This window comes from Macrosteles quadrilineatus, unplaced genomic scaffold (genome assembly GCF_028750875.1).
Source record: "Macrosteles quadrilineatus isolate MER2022 unplaced genomic scaffold, UCM_ALF_1.0 Scaffold_7__1_contigs__length_78375512, whole genome shotgun sequence".
In the NCBI taxonomy this organism is placed as follows: domain Eukaryota; kingdom Metazoa; phylum Arthropoda; class Insecta; order Hemiptera; family Cicadellidae; genus Macrosteles; species Macrosteles quadrilineatus.
In genome coordinates, this window is record NW_026542600.1 from 65,350,987 (window position 1) to 65,371,098 (window position 20,112).

The following is a 20,112-nucleotide window of genomic DNA, read 5'->3' on the forward strand; positions in this document are numbered from 1 at the left end:
AAAAAACTGTAAGTTTAAAATCACAGCTTGTTCTAACCCTCCTAAAACCTAGCCAAACACTGTATTGCGTAGTCATAAACCATGTTAAGAACAAAACAAAACAGTAGTAGAAAGTTTTGTAAGCTACTGCTCGTGATAGGCCGGTAGGCTACTTACAGTACAGTACTGATTTATCACAACAGAGGAATGTCAATAATAATCATTAACTATAGCATTGGTGTTGCTAGTTGAAACAAATCGTATTGAAAACAATACAGTAAATTATTAGATAAGACATTATAAAAGTGTATAATCATAGCCAACTTAAAGATAATAAAAACACTCGAAAAAGGAATGTTAAAATAACGATGTTGCTATTCTTTCTCTTTGGTTTTGTTTTTATATTCTTTCTTAGGTTTCTCTTCATCCAAAAACTGTACAATTCACCATAGTTACTTATCGCCCAATCACAGCTTACTAGGGATGGTCAAGTCTCGAAATTTCGGGAAATTTTAAATCTCGTTACACGAGACGAGATTTCTTTTTGGCCGAGATTTTTATCGAGACGAGAATAAAAAAAAAAAAAAAAAATTAAAAACGCCTGCAGAAAGTCAATGCAATACCCACAATACAGGAGCGTGTTGTAGTTGTGTTTCCTTTGCGAAGGCGTTCTTATTTAATTAATTCTTTAAATGTAAATATTACTTTAATAACATTTGAGAAGTTTTGTTAAGTGTAAGCAGTGTGAGGAATGTTTTATTACTATAAAAAGTCAAAACAAGTAACTATTTTATAAAAATTAATATTGCTTTTATTTTATGATTTATTTTATTTTAGGATAAGTTGAACTCTATCCTAACTGATATCACTATGTTTCCTAATCGTAGGCATTTTTAATAAGTTAGGCGTGATTAATAAAAAAATGTTATGCTGATGTTTTTTAATAAAAGATTGTAAATATTCTTGCCTATTATCATTATTTTTGTATTTAAACAGTCATCTAACAATGTTACAAAATCAGGTAAAAATTTTGAACGTGCATTTCCCGTTGTGTATGAGAAGGGAAATCCCGTCTCGATCTCGTCTCGAAATTATATGAGAAATAAAAAATCTCGTCTCGTCTCGTCTCGAACTAAAAATCCAATCTCGTCCATCCCTACAGCTTACTAAACATTAAGTCGTCATCAGTCCTCAGTGAATGAAATCAGTTATCAGTTGCAACATAGCGCGTGCAGCGAAAGCAGACAGAGATGTGTAAAACCACGTAAAACGGAGCAGACAAATGTTAGCGCAAGCGATGACGTCACCTTTCCATTTCATTTGATAAAGAAACAGATTTTTCAAAAACAATAAAGGGGTGGGGGATTTGTTATATCGAGGGAAAGACGTAGACAATTTGTTATGCAGAGGTTAAATTCGCAATGTAGAGGTTCTGACAATGATAAATTCGCTATATTGAGGTGTGTTATTTTAGCCGAAATCATGAAAAATTCGTTAAATCAAGGTCGTTGTTATGGTTTGTCCGTTATGTAGAGGTAAAATATACATTGTGTCTTATGGAGAGTTCTAGGGGATTTAAAAAAATTTGTTATATCTAGGAATTCGTTGTATCGAGGTTCGTTATATCAAGGTTAGACTGTATAATTTTGAAAGATCTATTGTGCTATAGATTCAAATGTTTTGTATCACAAGTTTATGAAATTAGTTTTTTTTTTATACCATTGATACCAACAAAAGATCTAGAACAAAAATATTATTAAATACTGCCATCCTACAGATTGAATTTCAAAATTATTTTCTTAAGTTGTTTACACATAGGCCACTACTAGGTTAAATTTTCCGTTCTTTCTAAATAATAATTATTACTTTGCAAATTATTTATTTTTTTTTCACTTTAAATCAAATAAATTCATCTAGTCCTATCTATCATAGAAATTAAAAACTCAGAACCAGTGCAACCATGCGACCAGGGTATTTATGCCGATTATGCTTTATGCTCAGACCTGGATATTTATGGCGATTATACCCAGAAGTAAAATGTCAGTAGTGACCATATCAAATTTTGTTTAGCACATTTTATCACAATTTTACATCCTTACAAGGTAATAATTGCAAAAAAAACATCTAAATCTTCTCTAACTTTAATAAAAATTATAAATACCCAGTTTTTGGGTATTTACCCGGGCCTGGGGTAAATACCCGGGTAAAAACCCAATTTATATTTACCTACCCACTGGGTATTTACCCGGCCCACATCACTAATCACAGATGTTGCCGCGATTAAGAAATGATTCAATTGCCGCAATAGCAAGAAATCATAAATTTCACCGCGATTGCATATGATGATCACTGATGTGGTTGCTATCGCAAAAAATAGTGGCAAGTTGTGAAATAATCACTGAAGATGATCCCATATTTCCGCAATCATGTGATATCATCACAAGTGTTAGGACGATCACGGTATAGTCTTCTCTTTCTTTATTTTCTATGCCAGTGGCATTTATCTGACAGGAATTAAACCTGTCCCTCCCGATCCGAAATCTCAGACGCTAACCACTACGCTAGCAACACACCCACAGTTATTTGTTTGTGATCGAGAAATAACTAAAGATAAGATCGCTGGAGAGATAAACGGATGTTGGTGCGATTATAAGAATCCACCACATGTGTTGTCGTGATCACGAGAAATTATTACGGACAGGGTGTCCAGCTGATCTGGAAACTGGGAATTTGTATATGAATTTTATTGACCAGGAAAAATCTCTGAATCGTAAGTAATGATCATGGAATTGCTGAGATCGTGGAAATCATCATGGTGATGTTGACACGATCGCTTGAAATCATCACGTTTGTCACCGTGATTGCGGGAAATCATCACAAATTTTAATATCTGATCACGGATATTCCACATAGTGAGAAATCATCACGGATGTTGTCGGGATCCCAGGAAATCATCACGGATTTTGCCTCATTACAATAGAATTGAAACCATGACAGGTGCTGTCACGATTGTAGTGTATCATCAAATTTATTCCCGCAATCGTGAGAAATAATCTTAGAGGTTGACATGATCACCGGAAAGAACAGGTGTTGCCGCCATAGTAAGAAATCATTCTCGTGTTAATTTTCACAGAATTATTCCAAAATTATCACCGACTTTCGTTTGAGCCACGATCGTTTGAGGTGCTCATTGTTTCTGCAATTCTTGTGTTGCTGAGATCACAAGTAATGATCACAGGATTGCTTCAATCACGAGTAATCACACGGAATTCACCGCGATCACATGAGATGCTCACAACGTTGCCATTCTAATGTTAACAGTCGAGAACCTATTGTTATTGTAAGTACGGTACCTACAGCAAGTCAAGTAAATTAGCAGTAAGAACCGATTGTGATGCAAAATTCTAGGGGGGGAATAAACTAGTATCCACCAAAGTCAGGCTAGGCCTACCCCTAGAACCAGCCACACTCAAATTTCTTCCCCGGAGTGCTCAGAACCGAGAAAAATCCAGGGGTCGATACGAAGTTGTCACGGCTTTGATTGATCACTTTATTAAAATTTAATCGAAGGCTCAGAGCTCTTGAAGCGCTCAGGAAATCCTGCAGGCGCTCAGTAGGAGCTATTTCATCCTCATCTTCGCTAAAGTGTTTTGGTAAATTTTGCCTAACTTTTAGATTGACTCTGTAGGACTGACAAGTATTCTATCTTAGCCATTTGTGATATAAATACTCGTATTAAACTTTAAACTATTTGGCTAAAGACGTTGGTAAATAATATAAAATAGAATATAATGTAAAAAGCAAATCCTACAGAGTCGTCGGGGCCTAATTAATATAATTGAACGGAGAATCTAGCGTGATACGGTTTTAACGAATTCAATGCTAATATTCGTAACTACTTGTTCAAATCTGAACACACCCAAGATTAGGTTCTCTCGCCTGCCAAAGACGGGGTTTAGAACTCAATGACAAGTCTCGGGGCATTACAACGGTGAATTAATTAACTAAAATAAATTAACGTAATAATTATTCGTTTAGTGAACGTAGAAATCGTAATTTCAAAACTAATTAATTAAAATAAAACCAAACAATAGCCATCGCTAGTCACTGTCAGGCAGGAACTGGCGGGTCTCGACTGAAGTCGGTGAAATCTAAGTTGTTAAATTTAGATCTGTCTAATCGAATTCTGAAACGAAATTGAATGAAAATAAAGTAAAACGTAGAAATGGCCTAACTATTAGAATAGCTAACCTTCGTAATATCGGCGATCGGCGTATGGATTACGATGAACGTAGAGTGTAACGTAACGGCGTTTTTAACTGGTCGAAAGCGTGCGAACGAATAATTCTGTCTTGAAGTAAAATCCTTCGTTCCCACGCGCTCAAGCAGCGAACTTAAAAAGTACTACTAGACGACAGCTGATCGAATATTCAACTATTGACCCGGTCTGGTTGTCGTCTGTCGTCAGTCTACAAACAAACACCAGTTTGGGGTTATGTTGTCTTCGGCGTTAAATACTTGTAAAATCGGTCGGTTTAACTTTATTTGGTGAAATGAGTGCTATCAATTATAAACATGTCATATGAGTGTGTTTATGTACTTCACCGTGATTATAAATAGGCCTACGTACGTTCTTTGGCCCATAGCCCAAGCTATGGCCAACACATAGGCCTAGGAGTAGGCTATTGTGGATAAAAATCGGGTAAGTTTTGGTGTTCATTTATTCGCAGTACGTTTTTTCCCCCCTTAAAATTTTGTACCTTACACGATTTTTACTAAAAGATCTCTGTTGTATCTTATAACATTTGAACTTGTGTTCTTGGTTTGTGGCTCAGTTTTTAGGATAAGGAATCCAGATTTTAAATTCCTGAATTTTACTAATATCTTTCTGTGGCTACTATAATGAACTGTTCGAAACCAAAATCCAAGTTATAATGTGAAATGTTATATTCTAGTTTTTTCCTGGTAGTTTTGAATTTTGAACCTTGAAAACCTGGAATTATTGTCCTTGAATTGTATTGTGATTGTGATGGGACGCTGGACACCCTGTACTGTTATATAGTAATTTAACTGTAGATTGTGAAATATTATATCATCCATGGTATCACTTGTTAATGGTGACATTGACAGTTAAGCTGTGCAGTGTTTTCTTCTTTTTCTTTTCTTTTTAATTTCTCAAATATAATGTAGTATTGTATTGTAAATCCTTTTCAGCCCGTTCTGGCAGCCAGTGTTGCTGTTACCAACACGTGAAAGGCTGTGTGTACCATCTCCCAGGTCGGTCTGTACAACATTGATGCAATACATCTTCCACCATAGTAGTCTCTGGTACAGAAAATATATGGTGGTGTTGATGGACCTGTGGTGTTGGAAGTAAACATATTCTCTTGAATATACGTGAGCTATATGCTAGTTCTCCGAGTGATTTATGTCCAGTAATGCCAGAGTGTACTGATATCAACAATCTACTATCAGTTCTATGTTTTTTTTTTATCATTAAAACAGTCCACTTAAAGCCATATGTCATCTGACTCTACTCAGATGAATAATGAATTGATCTCAGACTGTATTATGAAGAGTAGCTTCTGGTATCAGCTCATTTTGAACATAAAATCCAAAATTCTTCCGATTTTACTATTGGAATGAGTTTCTGTATTTACAATCAATGATTCGGATAGAACAATTTTTAAAGATATGAGCATTGACTATACACAGAATAGACTTCCCATGTGATCTAAAAATTTTAAGCCAAGAAAATAGATGAAGTTGAGGACCATCTCACTAGAGTTTACTATTTTATTGGGTTAAATATCCTATACTCTAATATGAGCAATGTTTGCTTGTATGTATACTTGCTTGCACAAAGATCTCGAAAACGGCTTCGAGGATTTTCCTAAAATGTTTTAAGTTGTAAATAGTTTATTTCTGGCCTAAAAACAAGTTTACAGCACAAAAATCTAATTACATTGAAAAATGAAAGTCACATTTTTTTAACATTAGTCTTTTGGGTTGCAAAGTAATTATATGTTGGTTGAATTAAATAACACGGAAAAAGTAAACAAAAGACTTGTAAGTTGTAACATGTGTTCATAATAAGCCATTTATCCACAGTATACTAGCAAATTACAAAATACAGTACAAAAGGAAAAACATCAGTTGTTACTATTGAGTAAAGATTATACTGAAGATTACTCGATACATTGTAGTAAAGGCTAGCAGTGCGGAGTGTGGGAACTGTTTATTACGATTAGATTAAGGTAATCCTAAAATACTATGGGAAGGGAGGGACACAGGTCCGTAACGTAGGAAGTGGTGAAATGTTGTAAAAAACTAAAGGCTGTAAAAAAGAATTCAAAGATAAAAACTGTTATATTGGATTGGGTAACAACATGTTTCAAGGTTTCTAGCAAAAGAAAGCGTGAGTTGCATTGGCAAGCTAAAACCAGTACAGACCCAATTTGTCTTAATGTAAAGTCCTATAAAAAGATATTTCGTATAAGGTGTAAACAGTTAAAAAAGGTCTAACAGTAAATATATAAATAATGCATTAAATAAACCAAAAGCTATGTGGAAAGTTGTAAATAACGAATTAGGCATTAGAAAAGAAGATAGTTGTAGCAATAATATTTCATTGACAGTCTAATAATGAATTAATTGAAGATCAAAATGTTGTTGCCAAAACTTTTAATTCTTTTTTTTATGTTAATAGCTTAAACTTGCCAAATCCTATTGTAAAGGGTGTCCATCCAAATATGAAAATATCTCTGGATATAAAGGGGTGTTCACTGCATAACTTTAAACCAAGCAACAAATATGAAATCTTAAAAATACTTTTCTTTGAAAAATAAGACTTCGGTAGGTTGGGATGAAGTTCCCATTTCACTCATCAAAGCAGTAGCAAATAAAATTGCTGAACCCCTCTCAGATATAATTAATAAATGCTTTGAATGTGGTATTGTCTCGGAAAAATTGAAATACTCTCATATTACTCCTATGTGATATACAAAAAAGGGGCTAGAACCGACATAAATAACTGCCGCCCAATATCTGTTTTAAGTAAATTTTCAAGGATATTTGAAAAAGTTATCAATTTCCGGCTAGTAAACTATTTTAACAGTAATGATTTGTTTTATGAAAAACAGTTTGGGTTTAGAAAGACATACAGCACTAACAGTGCACTGATGGAATTTATCAATGATGTTACAGAGGCTTTGTACAGGTCTGAAACTACTGCTGGTGTTTTCTGTGACCTGTCTAAAGCCTTTGATTGCGTGGATCATTCTATTTTGCTTTCAAAATTTAAATACAACGGTATTAAGGGTAAAAGTTTTTCTTTATTAGACTCTTATTTACAGAATAGAAAGTATAGAACAATAGTGACCAAAAACGGTGTGAAACATTTAGTTATGGGGTAACTCAAGGGTCAATATTGGGCCCTCTGTTTTTACTGATCTTTATTAATGACCTTCCAAAAGCTATTGGCAGAGATTTAATCTTATTTGCTGATGATACAACAGCAATCATAAGAGAGGATTCAGTAAATAACTTAATTGTATGAATGGAAAACACTTTGGATTGTATGGTAAATTGGTTTTTTGGATAGTGGTTTAAAGCTAAATATTGACAAAACTCATATAATCAAATGTTTTTTTTTAAACTTTAATTCTCGATAAAATTCCAAATTTAGTAGAATCTCATAGATTTTTGGGTGCATTGCTTGATACTCATATTAATTGGAAGATTCACATAGATAAGATGAAAGGGAAACCAAGATCTATTTCTTTTGCTTTCTTTCACCTGATAAACTGTGTACCCCAGGATACATGTATCACAGTTGACTATGGATACGTTGAATCCATCTTGAGGTATGGAATCATACTGTGGGGAGTGTCAACAGAAGTCAAATCCCTACTAATTTTACAGAAAAAAATATTAGAACCTTAATCAAATCAAGAGGGAGAAAATCATGTAAAAACCTGTTTAAAAATCTTAGAATTCACACCATTTTTTGATTATGCATAAATGAAATTCTAAATTGGATACATAACACTAAGGAAAATTTGTCAGATGAAGTAAAATGTACACATAATTATAATACAAGGAATAAATATAATTTTAGATTACCACATCACAAGTTGACGATATTTAGGAACAGCCCTCAATATATGGGACTCAGATTGTACAATGAATTACCCCTGTACCTAAAAAAATTAAATGCTACTCAATTCAAAGATAAAATAATTGATAAAGCCTTCTATTCACTTGACAAATTTTTGGAGAATCCTATAGTGTAGATACAAATTCTCTATTCTACATGAGTTTATTTTAACTATTAATTTTACTATAAAATACATCACTATGTTCTTGAAACCTGTTCTTATGTATGAAATGTACTTTATAAAGAACGTTTTGTGTCAATAAAATATGTCTATGTCTAAAGAAGTAGTAAATGCGAGCAGTCCGGATGGTGCAAACTGTTTATGACGATTAGATTAAGGTATTTGTAATCCTAAAATGCTATGGGAAGGGAGGGACCACAGGTCTGTGATGTAAGAAGTGGTGAAAGAAGTAGTAAAGCGAGCAGTCCGGAGTGGGACGGGTGGCGTCGTCCTGTAATCCAACTACTAGGAGGTCACGAATTGTGGGTATTTATAGGCATGCACTGTGGATGCGATACTCCCTGGTGTGGATTAATGTCCGCACGAGTGAGTACTACGAATCCTGATAGTTAGACCAATTCGTATATACCAAGGCAAAAATGTGGTTAGGATTCCACAATAACTGTAGGTCCCTTACTTGCCATTAGCTGTATGGGCTATTAATTAACAGATGTCTCTAAGGAATGTCAGCCTTAGTCACTAACAAGACTACAATATCGCACCACTCATCCTACACTCATCTCCATTCTTACTTGGCTTAAAATACCGGTACCTACTTTGTATGATCGCCACAAGAAAGTATTAAAAGTATAGTGTGCGAACTTTTTATGACGATTAGATTAAGGTATTTGCAATCCTAAAATGCTATGGGAAGGGGGGGGGGGGAACTGGTCCACGACGTAGGGAGTGGTGAAGGAAGTAGTAAAGGATGGCAGTGCAGAGAGGGGGAACTGTCTGTGGTAATTACATTAATGTATCTGCAATCCTAAAATGCTATGGGAAGGGGGGAACTGGTCCACGACGTAGGGAGTGGTGAAGGAAGTAGTAAAGGTGAGCAGTGTGGAGTGTGGAAATGGATTAATGTATCTGCAATACTAAGACTGCTTTCAGAGTAGGTAAACTAATGATTTCCCCCGAGCAAAGCTCAGTCCCCAGATACTTAATTTAAATCAATGCAGTATCTTAGCAAACAGTTGATTGGTTTATCACTTGACACAGAATATTGTAATTAGTTGGTAGACCATCTCAACAGACTGCACCACATTTTTTGGGCTTCAAGTTTTATATTACTTGGGAAGTCTATTCTGTCTAGTCAATGATATGAGCTACTTGATAAAAATAGTCTTGTCACTATGAGTTATGAAAGAACAAGAATTTAAACTAAACTGTTACAGAGGAAACTTGCTTATGTGCGCTTTCAGTGCTAGTATGTTGAGCCGGAAATGTACTTTTGAAGAGCAAGGAAGTGCCCGAGCGGTGAGCACTCTGGGAAAATTCGTATTGCACAGGGTCTTCCTCTACCGTAGTATATGATGGTCAGGAGGGTGGTGTTGGACTTGGCCCTAGATACCATTCAGTGTTTCATCTGTACCTTACTTCTCAGTGATCAGTGATTTGAATCTTAAAACTAATAAAAAGGTCAATTTTGGTTGCTCTGTATTTATGAATGATGCCAACATCAGCTAGCTATATTACAGAAGAGTCTCGGTTTTTGAATCTTCTATAGTCTGTAATAATCTTGTATAGTCTGACCCTTCTTTTGGACCTTTGAGTAATATTTAATGTAGGCAGCAATGAACCTTAGTTTGTCTGAAAATTATCACCCTCCATTGGTGTTTAGTCATCTACCAAAAGCTATTTGCTGTTATTGCAGGATTTTGCCAGTTCAACATTAATGTTAAAAATAAAGGCAATGCTGTGTTCTGCTTAAAATGTCATGAAAGGGATGGTCAAGAATTAAATACAGTAAAACCACTAACAACCACACCTAGATAGAATCGTATTAATTAGCGATGGGTTGGTACTTCACTTCAAATGTCGGTTCCGCCGGTTCTTGGCAAAAGAATCGGAACGAGAACCGATGGTGAAATGTCGGTACCGGTACCTTCGGTAGGCCTACCGTAACCGACATTTAATTCCAGGGGTAAAAAATTCCAGATTTTGACCCCCAAACCAGGTATAGAAATTGGCAAGAATAATAAATTTAGCAAATAATAAATTTTTTTATTAAATTAAAATAGGTAGGTACTGTAAGAAATTTTATAAAAAAAATTTAATTAAATTTAGTTTTTTGTTTTTTTGTCAACAAGCAGGACTATCAAATGCTTTTTAACGATTTCAGTCAGCTGATCCAAACAAATGAAATTTCATATTTAGTGCCAATACAGGGTGTTTATAAAGAATGCTGGGATTTTAAATGGCAAGGTAACTAAACGTTTTATGTGTCAAATTGAAGCTAAAATTACTAAGTTTTGTTTCCTGTGTAGCAAGTGAGGAAACTTTGGCCTTGGCATGCGCAAAACAGGTGCGGGGTAGGTAGGCCGCTAGTACACATGCCTGAATCCAGTTGCCAGTACAATGTTTACGGCGCAACACACGGCACAGAGTGTAATCTGTGGTTCAGAGTTCAATATCCATTGCTAAAATAAACTAAATTAAAATCTACTTGATGATAAAGAATTTTGACTCTGATTTAATGAGTTTTGTGGCAACGTAGTATTTTGAAAAGACATTCACCTGTCCGGCTAAAAACAAGCGATGACATAGTCACAACAATTCTGCATCGGGACCCAGTCATGACAAAACGTCTGCCCGTGCCGCGTCGTGTGTGGAACTAAAGGGTGGACCAAAAAAACAGGGACAATTTTAAAATGTTATTACTCAGCTGTTATAAAGGCTGGAGAGTTCATTGATGCGACAAAAGAAAGTTTATTTGATGCCATTTAGTGTATAGCTACTATGGATCATCAATGGTTACCGCAACATCGTGCCATTGTCATTGAGACTTTTTTGAAGAATAATTTGACTTTCATTTCTACTCAATGTCAATTTCGTTTTCACTTCAACATTGGCCGTAATGGTGCAACCCCAAAGCGAAAAACTATTTAAAGTTGGGTAAGTAATTTCCAGAACACGTCTTCTGCACTCAAAGTCAAACCTAGTGGGATACCTCGGACTGTTCGGACGTCGGAAAACATTGAAATGGTTTGCGCGAGTGTCCTGCGTCGAGCGTCCAAAGCCAACCGTTTGCAAAACATTGCATTGAAATTTAAATTTGCATAGGTTTAATTTTGAGTACAAAAGCCGTGTTTAGGACATTGTTTACCGATCTTTGAGTAGTTTATTCGGTTTGGGGCTGCACCATTAAGGCTAAAGTTGAAGTGAACACGAAATTGACGTTGAGTAGAAATGAAAGTCAAATTATTCTTCAAAAAAGTCTCTATGACAAAGGCACGATGTTGCGGTAACCATTTATGATCCATAGTAACTATACACTAAATGGCATTAAATAAACTTTCTTTTGCCGCACCAATGAACTCTCCAGCCTTTATAACAACTGAGTAATAACATTTTAAAATTGTCCCTGTTTTTTTGGTCCACCCTTTAGTTCTTGAATTTATCTTAATTGTCTGTCATTATGTTTTTTTGTGTTTTATTAATTTAAATGTTAGTGTCTTTGTGTGCTTAAAATTTGACAATCTCGCAAGAGTGACAACAAGAGCCTGATGATGAGGTTATAACCTTGAAACCGGTTCTCAATACAATAAATTTAGGATCACAGACAGAAACAGATAATCTTATACCATTTTATTGATTTATCTGTTCTAGATTGTGTAATTTATTATGGAGTTAAGTAAGATTCTACCAACTTTGCTGTATCATGCTACTGTAGGCTTTTGCCCCTATATTAGCAAAGGGTTAAGGATATGACAGTTGTTTTAGTGATATTTTTCACGGAAACAGTAGGATAACTTAAGTTTAAGTTTGTACATGTTTTGAATTGTTTTGATCTTTTGTTTACACATTTAATTTGCCTACAACATTTAATATAAACAGCAGTAAATAATAGTCTTTTTATAAAAACACCTATCCATGAACAAAATTAATTATTCTCACCAAGTTCTATATCTGGACAGGGGATAAAAATCCGGGCCGTACATTTTGAGCCAAACTCGTGAAGGAGGTAAAGGTCTGGGAGTAAAATTCTGGGCCGGTACCATAAACTCTAGGTTTTATAATTTAATTTGCTTTGATTAAATTTACAAACGTGAAAAGATGCGTTCAGTTCCATCTTTAATTTATTCTTAATTTGTTCTGATAAATTCACAACCGTAAAAAGATGCGTTTGATTCCACCTTTAATTTATTCAACTCAGGTTGTGCAACTCAAATGTTTTTAGCGAATTTCCCATATAGGGAATAAGCTATTACCGTAGTACTCATGGTAAGACCTGGACCCGGGATTTTTTTTTCGTTTTGAGGTCCCTAGAGGCCAAAAACACCATCCGTTAAAATTCATATATATATATATATTTATATATGTGTCCGTTAGCGCGATAACTCGAGCAAAAACGATCCGATTTTTATGAAATTTGGTACAAACGTGTAAACCTACGTTTATTCGAACGAGTTCGCGAACCAGCATGATCGGACCATGGGAACGGGGGTTTATGGGGGGTTTTATGGGGTAAAATGGGTTTTTCCCACTTTTGACTAAAAAAACATAAAATTTTGCAATTTCTTTCCAAACTATTTTGTAGAGCTTAAAAAAACAAATAATTTAGTATGTTGAAGCGTTATAATGCACCTAATGGTTACGGGGAAAATTTCAAAAAATTGTAAATTTAAAATTCCCATGTTATTCTTATGGAGAATAAGTAAACTGTTGTAGTTTGCTTGTTTATTAACATTTTTTGCCCAAATTTGGAAAATGTTTTTATTTCTTACTAACTATTAACATTTTACATAAAAAACACTTTTACCCTTCCTGTTGCAGCAAACCTAAGTATGTGTTAAACTGATTCTATTTAAATAGGGAATAAATGTGATATTTTTAAGGAGACATTTTAGTGTAAATCCAATCAGGCAAATGGAAATTCGCTTAGTCTGCAGGTTTGCTGTGGCGGGGGTATTTTATTTTACCCCCTAACGTGACGTTAAGTTTTGCTCAGGTGTAATATTCCAGGGGGATAAAATTCCACTAGCCCGACCTCCAGTCTTCTACCAACCCCGCACCAAACTAAAACAGTATTATTAAGATAGCGCTATCTAAAGATTGTTTGTGTATTCGTACCATTTTAATGTTTTTTTATGTTCCTGTCGTCCCTGTTTTTATTGTGATTTTGACGAGTTGCAAGCATTGAAAATGTTGTCTTTGCAACAAAACATGTAAGCTGATAAGCAATATTAATTGTTGGACTATTTGAAGGAGGTATGTTTTGATTGTCTAATTCTCTCACCTGTTTTGGGCGGTTATTTCTATAAAGCTTAAGAGTAAAAATTGACAAAATAAGCATAGATTTAGGATTTCTTTTATTTCGCATATTTTTTATTCATATATATTTGAGGTATATTTACAAAGTTTTAGCTTAAGTACAGTGCCACTAATGAGTTTTTAGCTGGGTAGCTGAGTGGATACATAGTTTCTAATCTTGTAAAATGTCAAATTCTTGTCAATGGTTTGAAACTGGACCCAGCTGTCCTTATTCATTTTGCTTTTGATGATCTTGGCTAAAAAAAACTGGCTGATCTTAGCCAGTAACAAAGCTGTCATCTCATTCATTATTTCAAAGTTGTAATAGAATATAGGCCAGAAACTAATTGCCCTCCATATATTTTAGCTCCATGACTTTGATAACTGGTATAGAAAAATGAACGACATTGATTAGGCCTTCCATACTTGTTGAGTTCGGCCTCAAGGTTTGAACTGTACAGTTCTGGACTGAAGGAAGAACTGACAGTGTGTGGGGATTCCTTGAGGCGGATTTCCGGACGGCCGGATGTGAAACACATGAGGCCCGGCCTCAAGGCAGCTTGGCTCCAAGACAGAACAGTATACATGTGGAATCCCCCAGTCCGAGACCACCTAGTTGGGAACTTCAGATCTTCCAGTGTCCTGTCTGTATCAAAGTATTTACCGTAAACTTTTTGTGAGGCTTCATGGATAACAGTGTCAAGCTTGGCAATGAAAAATGCAACCAATATTTATAACTCCATCTAAGTTAGTTCGTCCATTCGTAAATAGTTCTTTTAAACTCTTGAAAACACCGTAATACGGCTGAAGTGTTAGTTTATTAACATGAGAATATTTTTTTAATTCAAGCAAAGACTTTCCCTTTCCCTTCATCCCATTTTCTATAAAATACACTATCACTGCCATTGCCACAAGATCTCCAATAGTTGACTTGTCGATCTTAAAACTTACGCATTCGAAGAACAAACCTACCACCCGACTCCTATGCACAGGCCGGTTCGCAAATAATACTGAACACCGGTGCATTCTGGCCTCAAGGTAAAACCTTGAGACCGGGACGGAAAATTGTATGGGGGGCCTTACACCTATGTTACTATAAACAGTAGTTGCATAATTTTTGTTTATTAGCTGTTAAAAAAAAACACTTTTATTTGCAGTTACTATAGTTTGTTTCAAATTTTACATGCTTAGCTGATTCATTAATAACTATTATGAAGAGATTTTGAGCTCTTATCAGTTCTGTATTACCAAAGTGTATAAGTTAAAAATGTTATACTTTTTTACAGTAAAAACTCATCAGCTACTTTATGAAACGTCACTTATCAGTGATGTCTCAGTGGGGCCCTTCACTATCAACTAAAGATAACACCTGAACCACATTCCAACCACTTCCCCTGTCAGCTGTTTCTAGATTGGATACAGTTGAAAATAGATTTGTGGTTTCCTTATGTGACCATCGGTGGTTCTCTGACAAAAATTAATTTAGATTTAATCTTCTTTGATTTTTGAAAGAAAACATATTTCTTGGATCAAACGCATACAACCCTTATTTTTGGTACTTTATCATTTTATAAAATTGAATTGTATGTGTTAAAACAAGAAATTCAATTAAATTTGAAAGCCTGATCTCAGAGAAGTAAATATATGTGGTTTTTGATGTATTAGTTTCAAAATTTAAAAACTAAAATATTTGAAATTTTACTTGTGTTAAAGATCTGTGATAGCCCCATTATGGCAACGTTATCTGTATTTCCAATGGAAGATAATAATAAGTACTAAATAAAGAATATGTAGTTGTGTATCCCATGTTATCCTTGGTGAGGACCGGTTAATTGTTGTAGTTTTCTTATATTAAATTCTTTGGAAAACTATTAATTTAGTAAATTTCTTTACAATTGAAAACAACTACTTTACCTATAACATCAAACCAAAGTAGTGACTTGTTAAACATAATGCTATTTAAATAGGATATAAATCCGACATGTTTAAGAAAACATGTGTGTTGGATCGTTGGATGTGTAAAAAAAATCCAATCAGGCAAATGGACGTTTACTCAGTCTGCAGGTTTGCTGCTACAAGGGTATTATAGTATTTATCTCATACAATTTATAGTATTAATATTAATTAACATGATAAATAAGGGGTGGTCACTGTAAGTACGGAAGTATTTTCATGATAACATATCTGGATTATGACAACTAGTAGGATTTCATTGTCCCATAATATAGCTATTACATACATTACAACTGGTTTTTGGCAATATAGCTCAATAATAAAATCTATTATTACATACTAAATTAACTATAGGAGCTTTAACAGTAACCTTAACTAACTAAAATATCTAGGTTTTTTAATGTTTTACCAATCCCTAGAAACATTAACGAACAAATGATTCTTGATTCCCCATCAAATAACATGTACGTACAGAAATGTAGGCTATCGAAAAGAATCGAATGAAATGGTGCAAACTAAATTGGACATAGCCAGGTGACTATTTTTTATGAAAATGCTGGTTTACACTTCCAATGAAAAAATTGTATCGTTATAAAACGTAATAAGTAGGTAATGTATACAGTAGACCTCTTCTTTTTTATCTGACTCATTTTTAGAGAATTCCCCTCAGGGAGTAGCTAGCTATTACCGTAGGTCTCATGGTATTGGTAAGACATAGGCTCGGAACCGATTTACTTTTTCATTTTGATGTCCCCAGAGGCCAAAAACACCATCCATTCAAAATGTATATATATATATATATATATATATATATATATATATATTTATATATAATAAGGCAGTAAATTAAAAACGATTGAGCACTCTGGCATTAATTATTAATATTTTTTTCATGAAAAGTTATATGTTTCGGACTAAGTCCAATTTAAACTTCAATAATTAGTCTACTAAATACAGCTTTGTTTACAATGGTTTTGTGTAAATATAATTTTAATTAACAGTGATGTGATAATTAAAAAGTACAGGATTTGGAAATTTGAAAACTACTGATTATCTAATTGTACAGTTTTGTCAAAATTGGGATTTCTTGAAGGAATTTAGCTATTTAAAGTTTGATTGGTATTTTTCTGGTTTTCCTTATATATCAGGTATTCTTCTGTCAAATCCATCCAGTTTTCTCTGATTAGAATTTTTAAAATTTCATGTTATTTGTTCAGTTTAAATTTGTATAATCATGGTTACCTGATGAGAGAAGTACGTAAAAATTTGATTTCATGGATTTTTTATTGTTACTTTTGAGGGCTTGAATGTGCTCTTTGAATCTAGATCGATACGAACGTCCTGCTTGACCAATGTAGAATTGTTCACAACTACAGCAGTTAATTTTGTAAATGCCAGATCTGTCGTATATGTCTTGATGTTCATTATCCTTGGTTATTTTATTGGTTATCATATTGAAAGTGTTATTTATTGTTCTCAAGCCAATTTTGTATTCAGAATTTTGAGAAGTTTTTCTAAATACTAAGGGACACTAAGGAATCTTTCTTTTTCCTTATTTTGATTGTTTCTTTTTTCCTTCTTTTGATTGTTGTGCTCTTTGAGCACATTCAAGCCCTCAAAAGTAACAATCAAACATCCATGAAACCATATTTTGCCGTACATATTATCATCTCTTATACGGTACTGTAGGTACTTAAAATAACAATAGGTCCTCGACTGTTAAAGCTAGAATGACAACGTTGTGAGCAACTCAAGTGATCGCAGCAACATTTTTTTATGATTTCCCGCGATCACATCAATCCTGTGATCATTACTTGTGATCCCGTCAACACAAGGATTCCAGAAACAATGAGCATTTCACACAATCATGGCTAAATACGTGATAATTTCTTGCGACCAGGGCAAAATTAACACATGTTGACTTACTCCTACCGCGGAACATCCGTTAGACTTTCTGGCAATCATGAGAACCCCTAGGATTATTTCTCACAATCGCAGTAACGAATTTGATGATATACCACAATCGTGTCAAAACCTGTGATGATTTCACGTGATCGTGGCTACATCCAAGATTATCTGAATACCTGTGACTGTTTTTGGGGATCCCGGCCACATTTGTGATCATCTTGCACATGGCAAATTTATAATGATTTCTCCTAATCACAGTAGCTAGTTCTTGAGAACTATATGTAAACTCACACATATGGTTCCTATGTAGAGAACGTTCCTTGCAACTGTTCAAGTTTGGTTGTATCATAATTTTATTATGAATTAAATTGGTATAATTTATTTCCTTTTTCAACACTGGTGCTAGTGGTGCTGTCTCCAAGCATTTACTCAGTCTACCAGACTCAGTGAGTCAGTGAGTTATTTACTCAGTCAGACGGTAACACCGTCGATCTATCATTCAAATCCCAATTCAGTTGGCAATTCATGAATCGACTCTAAAGGAAGATCCAACTTCCAGTGATGAGAGACTTACCTAAATTATATACAAACATCCGATTTTTTATGGGGAAATGACCATTAAAAAATAAAATCTAAAAAAAGAACACTTAAAAATACCATGGATTAGTACCTATATATAGTTCATGTGTTTCTTCATGAAGCCTGGATGTGAGTGGCAAGTGGGGAGCTAAGGGCGGGAGGGGAAGTTGACGTTGCAGTCCCGGCGAGCTGTTCTGCTATTAGTCTGACAAAAGACATTTCTCATTATTTTTTGGAGTTTGGACTGAGGTGGGGAGGTGCTTCAGGTTGTTGGTACGAGTTGTGCGATCATATTAATGTAGGTAAATAAAGGGTTCCATAACAGAAATGAGTATTTTCAATAAATATCTCACTTTTTACTTCAAGTAAGTGAAATATGAAAATGTTTATGAACGGAGTATAGCATATTTTATAAAATTATCTATACATGGCGATCAAAAAAGGGGGGGCATAATTTACGTACTGATTCCTTGGGTCAAAATAAAGAGAAAATCAAGAATAACATTTGTTTCAAAATCGCTTCGTTAATCAGATATCTGCCATTTTTGATTTTTTACATAAACATTTTTATCTTTGAATTCTTTCAACTGATCCTTATGAAACTTGGTATGTATGTTGAGGTAGAAGAGACCCATGTTTAAAAAAAGATTTATCGTGATTCAACGAAAAAATTAAAATGGCGGGCATTTTTATTTTATAAAATTAAATTACTCGAAAAGGGCTGATTTTATGAAAATATGTCAATTACACTTTTATTCAGCATTTTTCACGTTATCTCTGTTCACGTTTGAATCTACTCTGCTTTGTTTTTTTTTTTTTTTTAATAAGACTCTAAGTCTGATTCTTCTTATCACGGTCACTATATTCCTTATGAAACTTGGTATGTATGTTGAGGTAGAAGAGACCCATGTTTAAAAAAAGATTTATCGTGATTCAACGAAAAAATTTCAAATGGCGGGCATTTTTATTTTATAAAATAAAATTACTCGAAAAGGGCTGATTTTATGAAAATATGTCAATTACACTTTTATTTAGCATTTTTCACGTTATCTCTGTTCACGTTTGAATTTACTCTGCTTTGTTTTTTTTTTAACAAGACTCTAAGTCTGATTATTCTTATCACGGTCACTATATTCCTTACTCTTGACCTTCCACAAACAAGGAAAACTTCTGTAAAGTTCGATGAATTCAACAATAAACTCACGGGAACATTGGCGAAGATCTGCCATCGTAAAAAAACACTTATCCCTCTGACAGCATGTGAAGACAACACTAGAGACTGGATAGTTAAGCGTGAGGATGGAGTTGAAACGGATGACAGGGTACAAACGCAACGTCTTGTCTGAAAACGTTGTCAAAACTATGCTCTCCTCAATAGTTTTATCCCTCTGGTAAAACGTATGAGAAATCTTTGCTTGTAGACCATCATTAAAATGGGGTAGAATAAGGCAGAAACTAGTCAGGTTTGCCCCATTTTACAACTAAAAATCATAATATTTCAGCTATTTCTTATTCGATCTTTTTGATCTTGGTATCATTTGATAGGGAATTGCTAAATAAAAGGGAAAAATGCTAAATAAAAATGTTCTTGACATTTTTTCATAAAATCGGCCATTTTTGAGTAATTTAAGTTTAAAAAATTAAAATGGGCGCCAATTTGAAATTTTAAGTTGAATCAAGATCAATCTTTTCCAACATGGCTCTCATGGGTTGAAAAACTTCAAAGATAAAAATGTTTATGTAAAAAATACAAAATGGCGGATATCTGGTTAACAAAGCGATTTTGAAACAAATTTTATTCTTGATTTTCTCTTTATTTTGACCCAAGGAATCAGTAAGAATAAGAATAAGAATAAGAATATCTTTATTGTCATAACAGTACATTCTTTAACAACTAGCAAAGCTAGAACAGAATAGATGACATTGTCAATGCAGTAAAGTTAAAGTTAATAATAAAGTTATCATAATTGAGTACACCTAGCAATTAAGTATCCAGAAAAAATTAGTCAAACCTCACAAAAATCATTTTAAGAAAGAGAATTATCTCTTAACAAGTTGTTTT